Source organism: Lissotriton helveticus, chromosome 11 (assembly GCF_964261635.1).
Source record: "Lissotriton helveticus chromosome 11, aLisHel1.1, whole genome shotgun sequence".
Taxonomy (NCBI): domain Eukaryota; kingdom Metazoa; phylum Chordata; class Amphibia; order Caudata; family Salamandridae; genus Lissotriton; species Lissotriton helveticus.
Genome location: NC_136072.1, coordinates 370,667,713 through 370,686,876, shown reverse-complemented (window position 1 = coordinate 370,686,876; position 19,164 = coordinate 370,667,713). Strand labels below are relative to the sequence as shown.

The 19,164-nt window shown below is 40.8% G+C and overlaps 1 protein-coding gene across 2 annotated transcripts in view; it reads right to left on the bottom strand.

Moving 5' to 3' along the window:
* Positions 1 to 17,824, bottom strand: part of LOC144791150 (kyphoscoliosis peptidase-like) — a 539,687-nt gene extending 521,863 nt beyond the window's left edge. Inside the window, exon 1 of one of the 2 annotated variants that reach the window (XM_078665805.1) lies at positions 17,411 to 17,824. The gene's annotated coding sequence lies outside the window, so the exon portion shown is untranslated. Of the gene's footprint in view, positions 1 to 17,194; positions 17,248 to 17,410 lie in introns of those variants that run through there. The other variant, XM_078665806.1, reaches the window with a different exon arrangement.
* Between the last annotated feature and the right edge of the window lie 1,340 nt (positions 17,825 to 19,164).

Here is a 19,164-nt window from a genome sequence, read left to right as displayed (position 1 = left end):
CCATTTAAAAAACCTTTGAAATTCCCCCGTTATAGTTAGTTGTACTTACTATAACTCGTGCGCCCGCAATCCACTGCTGATGATGTCACATATTACATCATTCATGACATGGTCGGTGACATCACTGATGACATCTGAAATGACATCACTGATGACATCATCCTTGTGAAAGAGTGGCAGACCTCCACTCAGCGTAATAAACCCTTGATACACACATTCAAAAATAGAAACAAAAATTTTCAAAAAAATGGAGATGCCAATTCCAGTTAGAACAACCTATTCAGTAATTCCAAAATCTTCATACACATCCAGTCATTCACTAACAGTTCTATATGGGCACTCATACATATACTCACTCATCATATGTACTCATACACCTATACATCTTATTACACACGGACACTCATCTATAGAGTACTCACACACAAACTCGGAAGAATCCTGCGGCTGCTGTTCTGCCATTTTGATATGAAAAAAGCTAGAACAAAGCAAAGACCCTTCTTTCAGGAAACCAAAAGAGATAGTGATGGAAGTGGGTGGGGTTTTTCAAGATTCTGGAAAAGAAACTACTGTAAACCAATCAAAAGTGTTGTTTTCATGTCACATGACTTTACGTGCGCGCAACGTGTGCGCACGCATGTGTGCACGTTGCGCGACCGTCGCATATAAATGACGTTTTACCCGATTTTCGTAAAAGCTTTTAAAAACGTGAAAAGGAGGCAGGGAAGAGACTCCCAGACCCCCTAGGCCTTCTCATGGGGTCCCTGAAGGACCCCGAAGGGCAAAAAAAACATTTTTTAAAATAAAATAAATAGCGAGGTGCGCACACATTGCTCGCACCCTCGGGGCAGAACTGAGTCAAAAACAATAGTGGAGAACGTGAAAAGGGGGCAGGGTAGAGACTCCCTGACCCCCTAGGCCTTCTCAGGGGGTCTCTGAAGGACACCGAAGGGCAAAAACATTTTAAAAAAATAAATATAAAAAATCACGAGGCGCGCGCACGTTGCGCGCACGTCGAAAATAAGAAAAAAATAATTGACAAATTTGACTGTTTATATTTTGATTGAAGATGTAGACTATACTGTTTAACTTTATCCAAATCATCAAAACTAGCTGTGCCGTTGCATATTACAGGATACAGTCAATGTATTACAATATACAAAGGCAGTTTGTTGGAAAATAAATATATAAAAAATATAAAAATTGATACAGAAATTAGCATTTTAAAAACCTTGGAAATTCACTGAAAAAACCATAGGTTTCACACACGTTATATTTAGGAATCAGCACTTAAAAAACTTTGTAAAAACATAGATTTCACACAGGTTATAGTTAGGAATTAGCATTGAAAAAACTTTAGAAATTCACAGAAAAACCATAGGTTTCACACACATCATAATTAGGAATTAGCATTTAAAAAACCTTTGAAATTCACTGAAAAAACCATAGGTTTCAGGCCTGATATAGTTAGGAATTAGCATTTAAAAAACCTTTGAAATTCACTGAAAAAACCATAGGTTTCAGGCCTGATATAGTTAGGAATTAGCATTTAAAAAACCTTAGAAATTCACTGAAAAAACTGTAGATTTTAGGGGTGTTATAGTTAGCTGCACATTTCACTCATACAAAACCATTGAAATTCCTCTGCTATAGTTACTTGTACTAACTATATCTCGCGCGCCCGCAATCCACTGCTGATGATGTCACATATTACATCATTCATGACATGGTCAGTGACATCACTGATGACATCTCAAATGACATCACTGTTGACATCATCCACGTGACGATACACCTCATCATACACTAGTATAACCTTTCGTCACTCACTGTAAAATACAGAGTACCATATTTAAATCCATTGACACACCGACAAAGTTCCTAAAAAACTACTCAGCGATTCCTAGATCTATACACACATCTAATCACTTACTTACAGATTCACTCATACATGCAGTCAATGATCAATAGAACACTATCAAATATACTTATACTTGTTTTTACTGTCTCTAACTATGATTGTAATCATTCACGTGTATCCCCTCTCCCCACATCCAACACTCCTGCCCCCGCCAACCTTTTGTATAGTTTTGTATTTCTCTGCATTTTTAAGTTGGTTTGTTGACCTTGTATAGCATGTAAAGCGCTCTGATAGCCTCACGGGTTATGTTTGTGCTCTATAAAACACTAAAATAAATGAATACATAAATAAAAAAATAAAAAAATAGATATATACTGAGGATCTCACTTTAAGTTTATGTTTAAGGCAGCCATGCAAACTACCTACTCTTTCAAAATGTCTGGGGCCTGCTACAGCACAACCTCTGTGTCCAGGTGTAGTAGTAGGCCGACATGACATTTTAAACATGTTCCCAAGTCACAAACTCCTCTCCTGATACATAAAAAAACACCCATTAACCCTTATATAGGCTGGAAGTAGGCCATAGGCAGTGAGATATGTCCTTAAAACATAAGACGTATACTTTATAGTTCTAATGACTCACATCAGCACTTACAGACCCATATGTCTAGTTATACAACCAGTGTCACGCCTGTACTGTAACTCACATAGCTATCTCTAAAAGGATACAGCCTCTAACTGGCCCAGTGAAACATGCACAGAGGCACTTCCACATTCAATCTCGGACAAACACACAGCTCATATGTACGTAGGCCTAATGGAGGCAGTTCAGTTGTACACAGAGTTTCATACCACATTACTCTGCAACACACCCAATAACCAATCTATGCAGATCCTTCCATACACATTTAGAAATGCACAGAGTCAATAAGAGAACCACTCATATACCAACATACTCCCTTGAACATGCAAAACACACTCAAATAGGCGCTGACACTTATTCGGATATGTACTGAGGATCTGACACTAGGAAGTTACCCATGTAGACTACCAGCCCTTGCGACACTTTAGGCCTGCTTCTGCAGAATCTCTGTATCCAAAATTAGTATTAGGGAGACTTGACATTTTAAACATGTTTACAAGTCTAAGTCCTCTCCTACTACATATAAGTCACACCTTACCAAGACTGTATGTAGGCCATTTCCAGTGAGGAAGGTCCTTAACACATAAGATATGTACTTTATAGTTTCAGTCACTCATGTCTGGACTTATAGACCCATATGTCTAGTAATAGATCAAGTGTCACACCTGTGCTGCAACTCACATAGCTTTGTGTCGAAGTATACAGACTCTCGCACACCCAATCAGGCATGTATAGAGGTACTTCCACATTCACTCCCAGACACACACTCAGCTCTTATGTAAATAGACTAAATGGAGGTAGTTGCACATAGAGTTGCATGCCTCAGTGCTTTGTGATCCATCCAATAATCAATCCATGCACCTCCTTTCATACACATTTAAAGAGTCATAGAGTCAATAGGAGAGCCACTCATAACATATTCCCTTAAATATTCAAAGACACAGTCACATACAGACTGACACAGTCATTCAGCTATGTACTGAGGAGCTGATACAAGTCAGTCATACACACCACTTACACTTTCAACATATCCCAGGCCTGCTACTGCGGACCTTCTGTGTACAGGTTTAATAGTAGGGAGACTTAACATTTAAAACTCCTTGTAAATCCAACATTTTCTACTAAGTACATATAACTCACTTCTTATGTAGGCTCCAGCTAGGCTATAGCGGAGGGTGTGTGTACTTAGAAATAATACATATACTTTCACTGTGAGTATAGCTGTCAAGTTCCTTACCTCTGAATGGTATTAAATACTAACAATCATATATGTATGATTTTAGATGTTTAAATTATAGAATCCAAAATGTGTACTGTATTATCTTATCAGATATCTACTCGAGTTAAAAGAGAAGAATTTAAGAGGAGAAAAAATAACAGAGGAGAAAAACAGAAAATAAACAGTACTACTTCAAAAAGATGGTGTACAGAATGTACTCCAGAAACAAAAACCTGCTGATAAGAGAACTAAACAGTGTCTTAAAACAATAGTAAGAAAAATGAAAACATGGAAATTATCAAAAAAAGTAAGAAAACTTTACCAACAACTCAGAAACAAAAAGTAGCAAGTCACATTCTAAGTGGAATCTTTTCTAAAAACGCAAGTCATCTAACAGCAAGGCAGAAACAATACAAAGAGATAAGCAGAAGAATGTTTAAAAGTAGAGTAATACAAAATTTGGTAAGAAAGAGAAAGCAGTATAAGAGAAGATCTGCAGCTTATAACCCCAAAAAATTGCAAAAAGAACAAGTAATGGACAGAATGCAGAACAATGTCATACATTCACCCCAGTACAGAGATCTGGGCCTAAATCCATCGTTTTTTTGCTCAAAATGCCATTCCAGTTTGGACCTAGCCATATGCAAATCAGTCTTGACCCTGCGCCCAATTGGAACAGTCCAGCCGGACAGCCAGGCCAGGTCCTCCCTGGACGGGAAACAAGCATCCTAGAACCGGTCTCGGCCTTTCAGCCCCAACAGCCAGGATAGCTTGACACCAGTGGCATGTACAGCACGTGTCCCATGTCTGGGCGTACCAGTCCCACTCATTGTGACAACTGCAAAAAGAACAAATGATGGACAGAATGCAGAACAATGTCATACATTCAACCCAGTACAGAGATCTGGGCCTAAATCCATCATTTTTTGGCTCACCGCGCCATTCTAGTTTGGACCCAGCCGTATGCAAATCAGTCTTGACCCTGCGCCCAATGTGAACAGTCCAGCCCTAACTGCCAGGCCAGGTCCTCCCTGGACTGGAAACAGGCATCCTAGGTTTAGTTTTGGGCTTTCAGACTCCGTCAGCCAGGATAGCTTGACTCCAGTGGCATGGAGAGCACAGGTCCCACATTTGGGCATACCAGCCCCACTCGGGGTGACACCTGCAAAAAGAACAAATGATGGACAGAATGCAGAACAATGTCATACTAGGGAGGACCTGGCTTGGCAGTTCGGTCTGGACTGTTCCCATGAGGCACAGGGTCAAGACTGATTTGCATATAGCTGGGTATAAACTGGGGTGGCATGGAGAGCAAAAGAACAATGGATTAAGCCAGATCTCTTGACTGGGGCTGAATGTATGATTTATTCAGCATTCTGTCCATCATTTGTTTGTGTAGCACTTTTCACCTTAAGTGGGATGGGTATGCCCAGACGTGGGTCCCTTGCACCCTGTGCCACTGGATTCAAGCTAGCCTTGCTGATGAAGGGTAATACCCAGAAACTGGTCCCAGGATGTTTGTTTCCGGGCCAGGGAGGACCTGGCTTTGCAGTTCGGTCTGGACTGTTCCCATGGGTCACAGGGCCAAGACTGATTTGCAAATGGCTGGGTCTAAACTGGGGTGGCATGTTGAGTAAAAGAACGATGGACTTAACCCAGATCTCTTGACTGGAGGTGAATGTATGATTTATTCAGCATTCCATCCATCATTTGTTTCCGTAGCACTATAACCTAAAACAACACATAGAAACTATAGTAGATAAAGCATTTGCCTTGAAGTGAAACTTGTTTATACAAATATTAAACAGAATGTAAGCAGACACTTCTCCATAATGAAACAAGGAATTCTTTGTGAATCGTTGGCAATGTTAATATTTAGTTAAACTACGAATACAAGCAACTATATGAAGAATATGCGTCAAGCATCTGATGCGGAATATGGGATATCTAAAGGACATTAGAATAAGACTTTTGACAAAAGACGGTAAACATGCTTTGGAAAGTCGACAAATCAAGAAGCTGTTTATCTCAAAATACACTAGCACAACTAAGGTATAATTTTATTGCAGAAGACAAATCGATAGTTTGTTTAATGCCTCCACCACGAAAGTGCTATAACTTCAATGAAGAACAACTGATATTGGAAAAACAGCATATTCTGGAAATTACAGCCATGAATAAAATGGAACACCAGGGAGTAACAATACCACTAAATGAAAAACTACAAGCAAACTTGGATTCTTTGAAGAAGTCTGTCTCAAAGACTGCAGGTTTAGAAAAGTGTTTATGCATGTGTAAGAACTGTTGATTTATTTTGGGGCATAATTCGAAAGTAAAGAAAGGGTTAGTAAATGGTGCTATGGGTAAAGGTAGTGATTGCATTAATTTTCCAAACAGGGATTAGATAGAATTGATGGCTATAAAATTTGATCAGACTGATGGTGTAATGCAGATTGGGTCACGTGTGGTACATTGATCGTTTGTAAAGGACTTGTATGTTAACAACAGCAGTTCCTGGTGTCCCTATAACTAGCCGCAAATCTCAAGGTTTTAGTGTAGAAAGAGCTTTTGTGATCATTGGTAGTAGTGTATTGAAAGAAGTAATAATCCCGGGAGGCGCGCAGGTGTTACACAGCTCTATGCCCCATCTGTCCCTGTGGCTAATCACCCCTCACTACCTCCTCTACAGGACAAAGATTCAATTAACCTCGCAAAATGATTAGATATAACACATTTGCATATATCTATATATCAGGGCAATCGTTTCATTGACCTTACGGGGAAGGCGTTGGCACCACTGGATGCTCTCCTCTACTACCAGCTACAAGCCACATGTTGTGCGCTACATGACACCTTCCCAGCCCCCCTCCCGAAGACACTACAAGCCCTGGAACACATATACACTACCTCCTCACAACACAAAATTATACCATCTCTTTATCGACATATGCAAAAGACCGCACCTGTGACTACTCCGAAGACACGAGAGGCCTGGAATGCAGATTTAGCAATTACTCTGTCAGATGCACAATGGTTATTTTGCTGCGGTCAACTAGAGATGATGTCTCCTAATTACGGATTGCGCTTGATTCATTTTAAATCTTTACACAGACTATACCGCACACCAGCGCAGCTATTCCGAATGGGGTTGATTCCTGACTCCCAGTGTCAACACTGTCACGCGCCGCATTCAGACTTTATTCACCTTGCATGGCCCTGCCCTGCCATCAAAGCCTACTGGGGTGAGGTCTTTCACATACTGGAACAGATCACAGTCGAGTTCACACCATTATTGGGGCTGCTGGGTTATGTGTGAGAGGTCGCCTGGGAGGTTCGGAAATTGGTAACGATATTGCTCTTTCTAGCAAAGCGTCAGGTAGCTATGCATTGGGGAGATCGTGTGCTCCCAGATCCCAAGATTGGCTAACAGACATTGCACATTGCCAAGAACAATTGACTGCGTATTGGAAACTACAGCCACAAGGTAGCCGCTCTCATGATATATGGGAGCCGTTCCTTACTTACCTCAGATGCCCTGACACCGGACCTGCCATAACAACTGTTGATTCAACTCTCCTTGGTGTAGATGAGGCATAGATTATATAACCTTACCCTAGCCGCTTTCAATATACATGACAATGTGCCAAATGCTGTTTATAGGGAAAGTAATTCTGGTAATGTGATGGGCGGGGGGTGCTGGGGGCAGCACAAAACCCAATGGGAGAATATGCCATTTAAAATTGTTTAATTGTACAATGTTAATGCAATGGAAACGTTTCAGCAGTGTATTATTACCGATTGTACATGATTTGACACTTGCATGTAAATGGCCATGTTTTGTTCAAATAATTCAAAAAAAGAAGTGATGGCTTATGTTGCATTGTCTCGAGTAAGAATATTGTCTGGTTTGTATTTGATGACAAAAACAGTTAGGGTCGATGGAAGTTGTATAACAGAGTACAATTGGTTAAGAAGTCTATACACTCCTCATTTAGGTCAATGCCCTATTTATGAGAAATGGATAATGTGTCCAAAATGGAAGTATACAAAACACTCAACTGATGTCCAAGAAAAGAAAGGAGACCAGGACAAAGTAGAAGGTGCTAAGAAGAAAAAAGTGGGATATTGTAGGACACCAGTTGGAAAACAGTTCAGGTTTCAACTGAAATATCTCAATTTATTCATGATCACCAATTATTAGATGCCACACAATATGGCTTCAGAGGAGACCATAGTACAAAGTCAGCTCTCATGAAATCCTCTGAAGAAGTCAGAGAGGCCCTAGATGCCGGGGCAATGCCGCTCTGATAACGCTAGATTTCTCTGCTGCATTTGATACGGTCCATCATGATCTTTCGATGGACCATCTAGCAGAGATAAGAGTTCAAGGAGCAGCCTGGACCCAATAGTGTTCCTTCCTCTCTGAGAGGAGCAATCAGTAGCTCTGGACTGCTTTGTCTCGAAGCCTTTCTCTCTTCCTTGCGGTGTTCCTCAGGGTTTGTGGCTCAATCCCACTCTATTTAATGTATGCGTCATCATTGGCACAACTAATCAAATTCTTCAGTTTCTCCCTTACATCCTACGTTGTTGACACACAAATAGTTGTGTCTTTTTTAAATAACCAGGAAATAGATGTCAAATTTCATGACTGTATGCTGGCAGTAAGTACCTTGATGAGTGAAAATTGTCTAAAGTTGAACTCGGGAAAAACCGATGTGATCATTTTCTGACAGAACACCTCTTTTTGGTTCCCTGCTTTGTGGCCAGACACATTAGGATCCTTACCGATACCGGTCAAAAAACCTAAAAATCTAGGAACCCTAATGGACAATAGACTTACTTTTGGGGATCAGATGGATGCAGTGACGTTGTCCACTTCTCTCACATTGAGGATGATTAAAGAGATACTACACTTATTTCCTTGGGAATGTCAAAAAATAGTAGTAACCTCCCTTATTCTGTTAAAATTTGACTAGTGGCTTGGACTATATGCCAACATCCTGCAACAACACCTTAATAAATTGCAACTGCTACAAAATGCTGCATCCAGACTTCTTTAAGGTTTACCCAAACTCAAGTCAGCAAAAAACAAAATTAGAAAGCTCCACTGGCTCCCGAAAAGGCATCGGATCAGATTCAAGGCCCCCTGCACTGCATTCAAGGTACTGCAGGACTGTGGCCCACTTCATCTCAGGCAGAGTTTCAAATGGTACATACCCCAATAGAACCCTTCGATCCTTGGGAACTAAGACTCTGGTAGTCCCTAAATGTAAGAGAGCCAACAGGGGCGGCAGAAGCTTTATCACCTGCACTGCCACTGCCTAGAATCAACTTCCCTTTCACCACCTGATCCTCTCCTGGTCTTATCACTTTTAGCGAGGTGCTGAAAACATGGCTATTTAACAACTAGGTCTAGCATCGCTATACCCCTTCTTCTGTTCCATTGAGGCTTTGAGCTAGCGCCAGGACACCCTTGGGTTACCGCTGCGCTTTATAAATCCATTTAACACAACCAACCATAACTGCTATGCAAATGTGGCTCTCAATGTAGTGTTTCATTTGCTACATCTTGTTAATCAAATTGAGCAAAAACGTGATAAAAGGTTCTGTTCTGCACTGTATCATTTACTCCAATGTTTAGACGGTGACAAAAGTTTAATGCACTCTGCTTCAGGCATTCAAGATCTATTGGATACATGTAGCGGATAGTAATATTTAGTCTCAACATTCAACAAGATGCACAAGAGTTTATAAGGGTAATTTTTGCAGTTTTAGAAGTAGTAGTAAAGCGGAGGAAGGGGAAGACAGAAGATTTGAGAATGCCCGAGTTCAAACAAGAAGGGGGAAATCCTCTTCGATTAAAAGAAAGGGGAAAGGAAAAGTAAGAGCTAAGAAAGGGAAGACCAAAGATGCGGCAACACTGCTTACAACTTTACTATCAACAGCTACTGGAGCTACAGGAGGGAACATAATCAGAGATCAAAGCCCCTTACTTAAGTGGATGCACGTTAAGGGGGCCCTCAAAAGCTGTCTACTGCACTACCAGGAAACTACTCCATAGAAGCTGACATAGAAGCTGACAACTTACAAGACTATACTTTTAAGACCTCTTTTAGCAAAAGCAAAAGGGACTTATCAAGTTTAGACCTAGCTCCAAACTCAACATTCAATTTGGCTCCCAAAACTGTGGCCTCTACGGACGTCACACCTGCAAGGCTTCACACACCAACTGGATGTGCTACACCTAATCAGAGAGATAACTATTTCATACCTATTACCCCATGTAACGAGCCAATAACATTACCGATCATTTCAGCTACAATGACTACACCCGCCGCATCTCCCGTTACATCTCTCATCTTCTCTCCTACTCCTACTCCAACTGAGACTTCTTCTTCATCTCTGGATCTAATCTTGAAAACACTAATGGTCCATCATGAAGAGTCTCAACAACACTTCCGCCAACTAAAGGAGGATAACAGTAAGATACATAACTGCTTACAGGAAGTCACCAACAAGCTAAGTGGAGTCACTAAAGACATTGAAGAATTACAGCAGAGGGTAGTTGACGTCGAGGTAACTCTGGCCACTACTAAGGCCTCTACAGGAGAACATAAGGAAGAACAAAGTTGAGGATCTTGAAAACCGACAGAGGCGCCAGAATTTGAGAATTTATGGAATCCCCGAAGGGTCTGAAGGCTCCGACGCAAGGGCCTACCTGGTCCGATTATTTCAAAAGGCATTCCCGGACCTTGGGGATTGGGACTGGGATTGCCAGCTCCAACGTGCACATAGACTACCGATCATCTCTAAAAACAAAGAGAGCAAATACCCTCGACCAATTTTGGCCTGCTTTGGCAATTATTTGCTAAGACAGGCAATTTCAATTAAAGCTCGACCGAATACACCGTTGACTAGTGATAACTTAACTTTCTTTGCTAAATCAGACCTCAGTAAGGCTACCATGGACAAAAGATGGGGGCTCCGGAAACTGATAGACTCTTTCAAGTCTAGGGGGGCTACAGTATACCTCCAAGAACTCGCGCGTCTGAAAGTCATAAATGCAGGGCATACTTATTTTTTTAATGATGCTATTGAAGCAGAGCAACTTTTGGCGAAAATGGATACTTAAACTCAAGTATTTAGCCCGACAGAAACCTAGAATTTAAAAGTTATGAACTACCCTTTCGTTTTTTATTTTTACTAACTATAAAAGCACATTTTTTTGGGATGGGTTGGGTTGCCATCTTGTATATGAGTTTAATATGGAGGGGGAGATCATGGGGAGACCTCTCTGGTTAGCTGCCCCTTCAGCGGCAGCAGAAGATAGAGGGAGGCTTCTGGGTAGGTACTCGGGGTGGGACCCCTAGAGCAGGGGGAGAAGCTCAAGGGGAGAGGGTTGAGGGGGGAAGGGTTAGGGGAAATAAGGGGGAAAGCGACAGCACAAGCATATGCACAGACCTGAATAATGATTTAAAGAATAAACGCAATGGGCACTGCTTACAGAGGTTAAAATCGAATAAATGTATCAAATAAATTGTTTAGCATGGAACGTCTCCGGTCTCAACAATAGAATCAAAAGACAATTAGTCTTCGAAGAAATGAAAATGTACAACCCCCACTTTGCCCTTTTAAATGAGACCCATATCCGCTTTCAGGATCGTAAAATGATGGAAAAGGGGGATATGAACTGATTACTTGAACCTCTCTGAATGCACTGATTAGGGGGGTTGCCATACTTAAGAAAAAAACTTCAAGGTGGATGTACTTAGAACTGCTGCATACAAAGCCGGTAGATGGGCATTAGCACAATTTAACCTAACGAATTTAAAATATGTACTATGTGCCTTGTACGGATCAAATATTGACGATGCTGGGGTTTTTCATCGTCTTAACATTGAACTTTTGGACTGGGGGGGGACTTAATAATGATGGGGGACTTCAACTGTGTTATGAACTATACCAGGGACACGACCAAGATGAGCCCATCACAGCGTATGCGTAAAATTAGGGCAGCTATTTTAGAGCTATCGCGCATTCATAATTTAAAAGACGCTTGGAGGAATTTATATCCGACACTTGCAGGATATACATACTATTCTGCCCCCCCACCAAATGTGCTCCCGCATTGATATGGCATGGACGACTGATCGTGTTTTAGATGGTTGTAAAATGGAGATCTGTCCAAAAGTAACTTCGGACCACAACCCCATCATACTACGGTTTCATATTTTATCTACTAAACCGGCTGCCAGGCTATTTTCTTTTCCAAGATATTTGTTAATAGATACCTTTTTTGTTTCTAAATTGAAGAAACATATTAAAGAATTCTTGGAATTTAATTTAGACTCAGCACACCTTATTTATGTATGGGATGCATGCAAGCGAGCATCAGAGGGTTCGCACAGCAGTTCATTATGAGACAAAACAAAGAACGAAAAGACGAGATCTTGGAAATTACCTCTAGAATACGGTCACTGGAAGAGCATTTGACTGAGGCTATTATACAAGAGAACTTAGGGGGACGTACTTCAAAAAATAAATCTCTACTGGAACTTAAACTGACTACCCTTCGGTCCAAAACTAAAACATTTTTAAGAGAGAAAGTTAGTTCAAAACTTCACAAATACAAACAGTCGCAATATGAAAGCGGTGACAGAGTTGGCAAGACTCTCGCCTATAAGGTTGCTGAAGATAGGGCCAATTCTTTGATTAAAAATATTAAAGGGGCGGATGGGATTAGCTATAACCAACCAGAACAGATATTACAACAATTTGTAACTTACTATGGCAATCTTTATACACCTGAATCTACGCCTCCTGAAGAGAACATGCAAAGATATATAATCAAGAATTGGACATTAGATAGGGAACCAGACTTAATGGAACCACTTGAAAGTCATTTTTCACTATCCGAAATATAATTTGCTATTTCCTCCCTCCCACAGGGGGAAATCCGCTGGTGATGATACACTTCCAATGGAAATTTACAAATGCTGTAGCGAGGAACTGTTACCTACACTCTGTTCGGTGATTAATCAAATTGGAAACACAGGCAAAGCCCCCTCCTCCTGGAAAACTGCCAAAATATATATTTATTTTTTTAAAAAGACAAATCACCTGTGGAGTGTGGGTCTTACAGGCCCATCTCCTTGATAAACGCCGACGCTAAGGTTTATTCCAAGTTATTAGCTATGAGATTAGCCCCTATAATGCCTAAACTAGTTAGTCAACACCAACACGGTTTTGTCATGGGCAGAGACACAACAGCACATGTCAACACTGCTATTACTGCATTTGACGTTGCCAATACTAACTCCTCCCCACTCGGTATGGTGTTATTAGATGCAGAAAAAGCATTCGAACGAGTGGGGTGGGATTACCTTTGGGCTGTATTAAGGAGGATGGGCTTTGGGAAACAGTTTCTAACCAGGATTCAAGTACTGTATGATTCACCTAATGCTACAATAGGATATGCCAATTTAATCTCTAATAGTTTCCCGGTTCTAAGAGGCTAATAGTTTCCCGGTTCTAAGAGGCACACGTCAAGGGTGCCCCATGTCTCCCCTTTTGTTTGCTCTTTCAATGAAGCCTTTTATTAATTCGATATTGACTCAAAAATGTATTATACCATTTACTCATGGTAATAACTCCCTCAAAATTACTGCTTACGCAGACGATCTGGCAATTTATACAACTGACGTGCCGAAAGCCATAGCTGGGATTATTAAGGAAGCTGACGAATTCGGCTCGGTTTCAGGATACAAACTAAATTTGAACAAAACTCAAATCGTTGTTAACTATAAGCTGCCGGCCCCAGTCTTGGGAGTTTGTCATACCGCGAATTACCTGGGTATTAAAATAATATCTAACTTAAAAGAAATTATGGCTCTAAACTATGATACCCTATTGAAGGAGACAACAGGGCTTCTCAAAAAATGGCATAAGGTTCCCTTAAATTTACTTGGACGAATCAACCTTATAAAAATGAATATCCTGCCTAAATGTTTGTATTTGTTTAGGTCTATCCCTCTCTTTGTTAACAACTTATTCTTTAAAAAACTGGATGGTATTCTAGGCAGCTATATCTGGGGCTACAAGAAAAATCGCAGAGCTCTTTCTCTCCTCAAACTAACAGCCATCAAGGGCGGCCTTGAATTCCCCGATTTTAAATTGTATTTTTACGCTTCTTTTCTGGGTCGGATACGTAGTCTTTTTTCCTCTAGTTACCCTTATTTTTTTCACCAATTTATGCTTGGGGCAAATTCTGCACAACTTCTAGCTAGATGCAACGACCCGAACTACTTCAAACGCGTGAAGTTTAAGACCGCTAAAGATGCGGTTCATATATGGAATACCATCATGGCTACCAATAAAACTACGTTTTTTCACTCTAAGCTAAGCATGTGGAATAACCCGGGTTTACCTGAGATTTTTAGCGACCCAATAGTTAGAATATGGGCTAATCATGGTATAAACCAACTTTCTGATTTATATGGATCATCAGGTTTTCTAACATTTGATACCTTAAGAATACTTTATAAACTACCGGAAAATGCGGTATTCAAGTACACACAGATACGTGATTTCTTCGTGAATAAAATGAAATTAAAGGAAATTTCAGAGTCAGAAATATGGACTGGTATTTATGGGGAAACAAACAATGATATAATCAGCTTAGGGTACAAATGTCTCTGCCAATATAAACCTGATGATTGCATTATACTCGCACAGAAATGGACTACTAATTTAGGAATGCCCATCTCCGCGCTCAATATCTCCACTTTCTTCCATAACAACAACTCTTTAACTCACTCTTCTAGCTTAAAACTCCAATCTTACAAGACTGTATGCCAGCTATACTACACGCCGTTTCACTCTTCTAAGTGGTCAGGGAACAATGCATTATCCGAACGTACAAAATGCCCAAAATGTGACCTACTAGCAGCTGATCTGGTACATATAATCTTCTCATGCCCGGCTTTACAAACACTCTGGGACGAAATAGAAAAAGTGCTGAAACTGAAAAAAATATTCTGCGGTAAACTCTCTGCCGAGATGATACTTTTGAGAATACAACCAAATACTGCTATTTATAAGGACTTAATGTTTATTTTAACTTCCTGTGCCAGATTGATAATTGCTAGGGCTTGGATCTCAGACAAACCACCATTGGTAACTGAATGGTGGTTTTTGATAAATGAGATATATGATTTGGAATTCTCATCCGCAAAAATTCGAAGGAAACGCTCTTTGAAGAAATTGGATAAATTATGGGGTATTTTGTTCCCTACTCTCGAATGAACGATCCCTTTTTCTTTCCTTTTTTTTTTTTTTTTGCTGTATTAGATCTGTGAATAGCTCCTATCTCCTTCACTTGACTATTTTGGGACCTGGATTTATCGCTTTTCAGTGTAGGATTTTTACTGTTTAGCACTATTCTGACTATGATTATCAATGAACCCGGCCATTAACATTTGGGAATTCATATTTAATTGATTAACTTTTGGTTTAAAAGCTGGCTGTAAGCCTACGCGATGAGCCTTAAGACGAAACTGATGTATTTTTCTTTGATACACTGTAAATTCTTTGCCTATTCGCTATTTGATTAAGTCTTTAAGGAATTGTATGTACTATAATTTTTTATTCTTCGAAAATGCTTTATTTTTGTAATGAATGCTTGCTTGTGCTGTCAATAAAATTTTTTTTTTTTAAAAGAAGTAGTAGTAAATATTGATGACTTATTTGGACTACGTTAGAAATCGGACCATGACTGTGGTCATAGCCACCAGTCTCAAACTCAAGCAGCACATTGCCAACAAAACAAAGACAGAAAATCTTCCTTACAGAAAATGACTGCATTACTGCTGTACAAGCCCTCATCATTTTGCATTTGGATGGTGTTCACGTCCTGCTCCATAACCTCCCAGACTCCACACTAGCAGTCCCTCAGGGTATCCTTCATGCCACAACACATCTAATTCAGGGATTGAACAAAATATGATCACATCACCCCATCTTGATATAACTCCACTGGCTGGCCAGCACCATTGTCAAACTCAGCTGCATCATTTACAAAGCAATTATGACCAGCACCCCCGCTTATTCTGCAGACAAGTGCACCATCTCTGGTGGTTCTCGGTACACACACACACACACACACACACACACAACTAGGGCACCAGCATACTGCAGGCTAAAAAGCATAAAAAAGAAAAAAACAAGACAGTAGCCCTTTTCTATCTATGCACCCGGTGTCTTGACCAACATCCCTCTATGCGTCAGGACCGCTCCGATTCTACTCCAATTTAGGAAAGGGGCGATGGCACACCTCTATAGGAGCATTACATCACATTGTATTAACCATCCTCAAACCAGCTACTTCTCGCTGAATTTATGTTCAATTTTGACTTGTGCAGCACGCCTTTGCTTTTTGGCTAGGTTTGCTCTATTGAAATATTCCATACATTATACAAATAAATGTAAATTGAATAAAAGAAAAGCAAATTCTTACTAAAGTAGACCCGTGGCATACAAAAGTAGCCGAGCAGCACTATGATGTATAGAGCACCTGCCCCCACCAACTGAAGGACCGTAGGAGGGCTGCCATGCAGTGTAGTAATCTCAAGAAGCCTCTTTTGTTCCCAGAAGAGCTCTGAAGCCAGTCACAGTTAGGGTTCATGTTTTCACTCTTCTCACCAAGAATGACACTTAGCCTACTATGAGTGAGAGCATAACCTGATCTCCAAATCTGTGAGACTTGGTCACAATGAGTGCGACTTGAAGTCTCTGATGTGAATTAGCGGGAAACATCCTTTACAACGCAACTTTTACCACGCAGTGCCTTTACGACGCAACTTTTACAACGCAAACCATTACAACGCATTGCGCTGGGGGGCGCTCTAGGATAGGGAATAGGTTTAATTTACTATCCAACACCTTCCCTACTATCCACGGGGACTGGAGTTGGAATAGTAAATTAAACTATTCACTATCCAGCGCCCCAAAGCACTATGCGTTGTAATGGTATGCGATGTAAAAACCGCGTTGTAAAAGCATGCGATGTAAAAGTATGCATTGTAATGTCATACATCCGAATTAGAGATTGTCTGAATTTAACCCGTTAGTTGTCCTTACTTCTCAGATGCATCTAGGATATGCTCATTCTTTTTTATGTTTTTAACCTCATCACTCCATGAGCTCGGATACAGTTATCATGAGGGGCTGTTTACACATACCTGTCAACTCACCCACATTTGGCATCTTTTCTGTTCGCCCTCCTGAAACCAAAAGGACTTAATGGGATCACCCACTTTTCAAAATTAGATCACCCACCAGAAAACGTTCATTGTACATTCATCTTAATATGATCACGCTCTTAAATGCCTGACTTAAATTGTATTTGTGAGTAAAGAAGTTGACAATCATATTTATTACACCTGCTGGTATGAACCGTCCCAGCAAGACCCACCTTACAGCGCTGACCTCATAAAAACAGCATTCTCCTCTGCTTTCAGACTTTCAATTATGTTTGTTGTAAGCAGAAACATCCAAGTTCGATTACACTTAGGGTTTGAAGTGGAGCAATGGTTAACCTAAACCGGAAGTACTAGCGACAGAGAACCACTCAAAGGACGCATACCTGTGTTCCGCGTAGAGGTGCAGAGATTGTTGAGCCTTGCCTTACCTTATTGCCTTCACACTGAAGTTACACCGACTTGGAGCCTGCAGCTAGTGTTGGTACAACATTTAATTCTAAGCGCCTGCTGCTTGCTGCTAACTTCTTTCACCTGTGTATTTTCCGAGGCCCAACTTCCTTGTTGCTAAGATGCAGAACGTGACTCGATGAGAAGGAAGTATACACACCACCGGATTTACAGGAAAACCGATCCCAAGTCCGATTTGGAGCTTATCAGTTTGGGCGTGGTGTGTACTATCGGGCATTTGTAGTGGCAATAAACATAAGCCTGCTTGCTTTTAATTTTGTTGACGTGGAATGTGGTGTCTAGTTATGTACTGGGAGAGTCGAAGTATTTTAGCGCCTAGCTTCCTTGTAGAAGTGAAACCCCTTTTCTAAGGTGCACAGCAGCGTAGGAGTTCCAACGGCGAGGCAAACACGGTGACCATATGAAGCAGAGCAGAGGCGTAACAAAAGCCCCCGCAGCCCTCACGATGCGAGGGGGGCCCAGGGGCCGCCACATGCAGTGCACGGGCAGCGTGAGCGCTTCTGACTTGGGTCCGGAGAGTGGGGGTTCAGGTTTCGTTACGCCACTGATAAGAAGCAATGTCAAAAGAACAAACTGGTGCATATGGGACCTACAGTTTTGTCTCACTTGATTGGCTAATTAGACGACACAGTATTCAAGCTGCTGTAAGACTCACCGCAGGTCAGCCATATTCTCTCCTAGGACAACCAGACATTTGTGTTTGCAGACCAGGGAGCAACAAAGGATAACAAGGAACGCTGTTTTATGATTTTGTCACAGTAATGGAGTAATATGATGGATGAATATAGAGATGGAGAGGTGTCGTGTTTCGCCAGGGCTGCCGACTTTGGAACTTGGGAACCTGGGAACCAAGTACGAATCTCTGCGTCGGCTCAATGTCCTTTGATTCTAGGCAAATCACTTAATCTTCTCGTGCACAAAAAAAACAAGCATTTGCAATGCAATAGGTCTCACATTTGCGGGAGTTTGAGCTATTCGCAATGGAAATGACAATGCCTTTTATTTATGTGTTGGTTTTCAAAACAGATAAATAATACGCATTGACATTTACAATCCCAATAGCTTAAATTCTAGCAAATGTGAGACCTATTGCATTACAAATGTTTGTAAAAGCACCCCGTGCTGCGCTTTCACTTTAATGTCGGCTTGCACCTTTCTTTAGACAAGCCATATCTAAAGAGCTTGCACCTTTCTTTAGACAAGCCGTGTCTAAAGAAAGGTGCGTGGCCAGCATTAAAGTGAAATCATGGCATGAGGACCTTTTACACTTTTACCAAAAAAAAGCATTTGTTTCTCAAGTTGACAAACAAATGCTTTTTTTTTGGTAACAGCTCTCCATTCTGCGCTCTCGCATGGGGCCCGATTCACAGAACTAACTTAAGGCAAAATCCTAAACTTACTACCATTTTGGTATTCACAGAAGGCACTTACTCATTTTGGTATTCACAGAAGGCACTTACTCATTTCGGTATTCACAGAAGTTAGGAGTCCTAACTTTAGGACTCCTAAATGCCTTCTGTGAATACCGAAAGTCTTAAAGTTAGGATTTTTCTCAGTTTAGGAGTAGTAAAGTTAGACTTTACTACTTCTAAAGTGAGAAAAATCCTAACTTTAAGACTTTCGGTATTCACAGAAGGCATTTAGGAGTCCTGAAGTTAGGAGTCCTTACTTTATTACTCCTAAACTGAGAAAAATCCTAACTTTAAGACTTTCG